Source organism: Alligator sinensis, unplaced genomic scaffold (assembly GCF_000455745.1).
Source record: "Alligator sinensis unplaced genomic scaffold, ASM45574v1 scaffold417_1, whole genome shotgun sequence".
In the NCBI taxonomy this organism is placed as follows: domain Eukaryota; kingdom Metazoa; phylum Chordata; order Crocodylia; family Alligatoridae; genus Alligator; species Alligator sinensis.
In genome coordinates this window covers 70048-76017 of record NW_005842433.1, presented here as the reverse complement: position 1 = coordinate 76017, position 5970 = coordinate 70048, and the positions used below count along the sequence as shown (strand labels likewise).

Below are 5970 nucleotides of genomic sequence, written 5' to 3'. Positions count from 1 at the left end.
AGTGGGATGGAAAAAGCCAAACTCGATAGTTATTTTGCAGGTGTTATACATTTGTATAAGGTATTCAGACAACCTAGCAATCAACAGTGTATGAATATAGACTGTATAGATCACTTCAAGTTCTGACCTGCTCAAAAAAAAATGGTTCACACTTCTTTCTAAGAATAAACCAAAGGAATAGTTTACTTCATCCAAACCCATGAGACATGGATTACTTCTTCAAGATATTTATTTATGGACTGCAATGCTCTCAGCTTGAAGAATGAAAATAGCCCAGTCAGTGTCAGTTTTGACCCTGACTGGTTTCACTTTCAATTTGTAATGCTCTAAAACCAATGCTGCATAGTGTTTGGCTTGTCTGATCTACCGAGAAGTGTTTTCTTTTTGTCAGCACACATAGAAACACATTTCCCACCCACCTCACCCTTTATTTCCAATGTTAAACTATATAGCAGAAGTATTTCTTTTGGCCTGAAGTTTTGTCAAAACTTAAATTCAGAGCTCAGTTTGACATGGCAATATCTTTTGCAGTGGTTTGCCAGACAGCAAACCAGCAGGTTCCAGTTTTCCTTTAAACCAGGCCCAAAGGCATTCATCATCATTGGCAACCAGACTGGCGGTTCTTTGCCAGTGCTATTGCCAGTGCTATTGCCACTTCTTCATTCCTCTTGCTCAGGAGGGAAGCAGCATTCCCTTGGACATGTTGAACTGTTATGGAGGTGATTTTGTTAAGGCTGCCATGTCATGAAAATTGTATCTTTGTCTGGAAAAGAAGAATAGCTCATTGTGTGTGCAGCACGTAATCTTTGCTAGACATCCATTAAAATCTGGTGGGAGAAGTTATGAGGCAGCTGGTTTAGCAATACAAGTCTTATGAGGCTTCGCAGCAGCTTTTCATTTGAAAACCTTACTTCTACAGGTATTCTTGTGGGAACAACCAACAGCACTAAACACAGGAAGTATTTACAGCTAAAAATACAGAATAACCAGGGGTATCATGTGTGGTTGAGTAAGGGGAAGTTGTTGACCTTAATGTGCCCCAAGTTCTAGCTGAGCAATTCTGAATCAGTGTCTGTGTGCATTTTCTTCACCATTTGTCCCCAAGGAATGTAAGTGTCATAACTCATGAGTACTGAGAGAAATCTTGTACTCTGATGGGAATCTGCAGCTATTACATCAGCTGTATCCTGAATAACAAAAAACCCACAAGGCTGTAACATACAGTTGCTATGACATACTGATTCACTTATTAAACGTGTTATTAAATAAATGAAATGAGAGGGTAGGCAAAGTCTTACATGCAGACAAGAAACAAGAGCTTTAAAAAGCCACTGTTTTAAACTACAAAATGTTTGGGCAGAATAATATCCTATAAAGAGATAGGTTGGTTGACAGGAAAGACGAAGGTGGTACCAACAAATTCAGGTACTGGATTAATGGCACATTAGCTTCTGTGTAGTAGTGCATGTGTAGACACTGGGCAGGAGGGGGCTACAGGGGGTGGGGAGGGAAAGCTGTCCTCAGCTCCAGCACTGCTCAGCAACTGACTCCCTCCAGCACCAAGATGGGGGAGCTCTCTGCCCCCAGTATTTACCCCCATCCCATCAGCCCTGCTGCTGCCCATGCAGCACATGCCCCAGTTGGCTTCTGCTCCCCACCCATGGTTGGTGGGAGTCAGGAGCTGAGCAACACCAGGTCTGGGGGGAGGCACAGGGGGAGAAAAGCAGTGCTGGCACTGGGGGGGGGAATACAGGGGGAAGCAGTGCCAGAACTGGAGGGAGATGCAGGGAGCAAGCAGCACCAAGAACCGGTGCTGCTTCCACCTCACATCTCCCCCCTGGCCCTTGGTATTGCTTCCCCCTCGCATCTCCCCTCCCCCTTGGTTCCAATGCTGCTTCCCGCTCATGTCTCCTGCCCCTGGGTTCTGGCACTGCTTCCCCCTCGCATCTCACCCCCAGTCCCAGGTGCTCCTTAGCCCCACACTCGGGCATGGGGCGCACACAGCTAGCACTGCCGATGTGGGCTGCAATCCTGAACTCCACAAGGCTGGGAGCTCCCAGACAGCTTCCCCCCTGGTCCCCAGAATCCAGGCCTGACTCCCATGCGCCCCTGCCAGCCAAGGGCTGGCTCCTGGGGGAGCCTGGAGCTTGCCCTGGTTGTTGCAAGGGGGCAGAGCAGGGCAGCAGGGCAGGAGCAGCCTTGGACTGACATTAATTCTACTGCACATTAGCAGGTCACAGCAAAAACCATGCTAATGCTCTAGTTAAGAATCAGTCTACTGTGCAGTAAGTCTCATGGAAAGACCATCTGCCATTGCTACTGCTCTTTAGCCTGGCTACTGCACATTTATTTAGTACAGTACCTCATATTAGAGGGACTAAACTTAATGTACAGTAGCAACGGCACATTAATGCACGTGTCTTTACTGCCACAGGGGCATGTGTAGGTGTGCACCCAAGAGTGCTTTAATAAGCCTGAATTTTCTTTGCAGAGAATTCAGGTACATTAATTGTACATGTAGATGCACCCACATTGCACGTAAGTTTAAGTTCCATGGGGTGTTTAAGTCCCACATTTAATAAATAGGCAGGCAAGGTTCTTTAAATAGATGTGATATCTTTTATTAGACTAACTGAGTAGTTGGAAAACATTTCTTGGCAAGCTTTTGGGCGCAGTCACCCTTCTTCAGGCATGGGGAATGTCTGCTGTTTACGGGTAGTAAATGAAAGACATCATCATCTGATGCTTGGCTGGTAGCTCTTGCAAAATAAGCTGAAAATTAAAGGCAGTTTCCAAGTAAACACGTGCCCATATGTTAAGATAAAGATGCTATGAATCACAGCTTATTGCAAGTGTCATAATCTTCTGCAGTTTTACCCAGGATTGACTAGGCTGGGTCCCAGAACCTTCTTTATATCCGGAGAAGAAATGTCTCATTTTCCGTCAGAGTAACTTGTAACAATGTATTTTCTCCACATTTGCATAAGTCACGGTCCTGTAATTAGAAGTAACTGACAAAGAGGAATGTCTTGACATTCCTATTCATTTTCTAGTAATGAACTCTTTGGGTTTACTGGCAGTCGGCATAAAGGGACCAACTATTAATAACAAAATCACTATTCTGCATGAGAAAGGTCTCCAGGGTATTCAAGTGTAACTCCTTATTTGCGTCAACTGAAATATACACTGATTTTTATCGCCATGACATTTAAGCAAGAGAAAAGTTTCACCCATTTTTGTAAAGTTTTGCAATTTAATTTACAATTGCCAGTTTCAGATCCTGCACTCAGAAAGAAAGGTCTCCTTTTTACCAAAAGACTGAGATGAAGGCACAAGTTTGACCAAGCTGAACTTCAGCATACAGTAAAGTCATTCAACGCACCATCAGCTGACCTAGTGGTTTCATTTTTAATGCATTATCTGTGCATCTTCTAAATTCACATTGCATTTTCATACTGTGCTGGCTCCCAACCAAAAAGGTGAAACAAAAGCACATTCCCTGGTCTTGAGCTGTCAGCAGGAGGTGACACATGACCCAGAAGATTGTTGTCATGGGTGGTCATGTACATTAACCACTCACTGAAGATCAGCTGTTTTGTTGGACCATCGCTATCCCAGACTAATTTCTTTCCCTTCATCCCTTGAAAGGCTTCTCAGTCCCTGGGTGCTGTAGCAATTGTCACCAGTCACTTACCAACAAGCCAATTGTTGGCTGGGAGAAGCTTAAAAAGCTTATGGGTTCCACAATATTTTTCAACTTAAGGAAGTGCTTTAAAATGGATAAAATTGTTAAACTTGCCTTTGAAACTTGAGATAAAAGGTGCAACCCACTGTCAGAGTAAAGCAGTGAAAATTGAATGGTAAGAGAATTAGCTATAACAGCACAATGCAATGGAAACAGATTCCGGTTCTTCAAGGCTTCATGTTTTTAAATAAGCGTAATTATGGTTATTAAAGGGAGCGATCAGGGTGATAGAAATGTTGTGGATGAAGTAAGAACTGACTCAAACTTTTTACCCATCTTTCAAAATGAACCCAAAGTAAGTTTGTTTCATGTTTTAAGTGTTCAAGAATTTTTAAGTCGTTTCTATTTTTTAATTTACTCAGCACTTTCTAGGTCATATGAAAACGGAAGAGCTAATCTACCAGAAATGTGCCCTTAAAGTCAGTAATCTAAATACCTCACTGAGAACGAGAGAAAGTTACAACTTGCTGTGGGTGAAAACCTGGCCACACTGTAGTCAATGTGACTGCTGTTTTCTTCACTGTCATCAGGATTTTACACTGTGCCTGTGAAAGTGGTTTGGCTATTAGACTAGTGAGAAATAGCTGTTAGTCATGGAAAAAGAAATCAAGGCCTTTATAACAGACTCACATTTAGAAATGGTTGGAAAAACATAAAGAAAAGCATTTTGTATCAGAAAATGTTCTTTCCTCAAAATACTCTAGCAAAATTGATAGGACTGCAAATTTTCATTTCAGAGGAAAAAAGGGAATGTTCTGACCCAATCTGAATGTTCATTTTTACATTCCATTTTTATATTACAATCTAAAGTACATGATTTTGTCTAAGTGAAGCCACTTCAATGATCCAAAGTTATTCAGATTTTCTTGGTAAAAATGTTTGTGTGTTCAGGCTTCATATTAATTCAGAATGAAAACACATTTAAAAATATTTTATGAAAAGAATTTCCATTCTTCTCAGTTATTTCACAAGGCAGTTTAGAAGGCACATTTTCATCTTTTGCCTTAATAGTTTTATTCCCTAAAAACATGCAGCAATGCAAAACACAAATATGGACAATAATATGCTTTATGAGTTAGGAGCAAAACTTTGAAATAGGAGTGACTATATCTAAGTATGTTAATTTCTATGCAGCATTCCCTCTAAGCTGTGCAGTATGCATGGCCGCGCAGGCGCACTCATGCTGCGTTGCCAGGCATGCTTGCCGCCCAGCTTCGAGGGAACGCTGTTTCTGTGTGTAAGAATGAATGAAAACGGATCTGACATCAGCTGCAGAAAGACACAAAAGCCTGTGGCAAAACATTTCAATCTCCCTGGACACTCCATTGCTGACCTCAGGATTGCTGTTTCAGGAAAAAAAAACAAAAACCCATTTGAATGGAAAACTGTGGAACAAGGACTCCTCCACAAACTGGACTGTGTTAAATATAGTTTAAACAGCACTTGTGGATTCTTATCTCATCACCTGGATTAGCTTTTCTGATCTCCTTTGTTCCTATGGCTTTACTGCTCTTTTCTTTTCTCTCCTAGCACTGCCCCCTTTCACCCCCATCTCTCTCTCTCCCCCTTCCCTTGTCTTTTGCATTCTAATTTCTCCTTCCTTATACTCTGCTTTCTGCACTTCCTTTCACAGCATCTGATGAAGTGACTTCGGGTTCATGAAAGCTTGTGCTCTATATACATAACTTATATAGTTTATAAAGGTGCATATATTTACCCTGTTTTCTGACTGACTTCAGACTAACATAGAATCACAGCAAATTAGGGTTGGAAGGGAACTCAGGAGGTCATCTAGTCCAACCCCCTGCTCAAAGCAGGACCATCCCCAGCTAGATCATCCCAGCCAAAGCTTTGTCTAGCCAGGTCTTAAAAACCTTCAGGGCTGGAGAGTCCACAACCTCTCTGGGCAACCTGTTCCAGTGCTTTACTACCCTCCAAGTGAGAAAATTGTTCCTAATATCCAACCTAAACTCCCCTTGCTGCAACTTGAGACCGTGGCTCCTTGTTCTGTCCTCTGCCATCACTAACAACAGTCTAGCTCCATCCTCTTTTGAACCCCCCTTTAGATAGTTGAAGGCTGCTGTTAAATCCCCTCTCAGTCTTCTCTTCCCTAAACTAAATGAGCCCATTTTCCTCAGCCTTTCCTCAGAAATCATATGCCCCCAGCCCCCTCACCATTTCTGTTACCCTCTGGTGGACTCTCTACAACTTGTCCACATCCTTTC

General features: G+C 42.5%; 1 long non-coding RNA gene across 1 annotated transcript in view; it reads right to left on the bottom strand.

Annotated features, from left to right (window-relative positions):
* The window catches only part of LOC102372321, a 15462-nt gene that overhangs the window by 2783 nt on the left and 6709 nt on the right, over positions 1 to 5970 (bottom strand). The window lies entirely within an intron of this gene.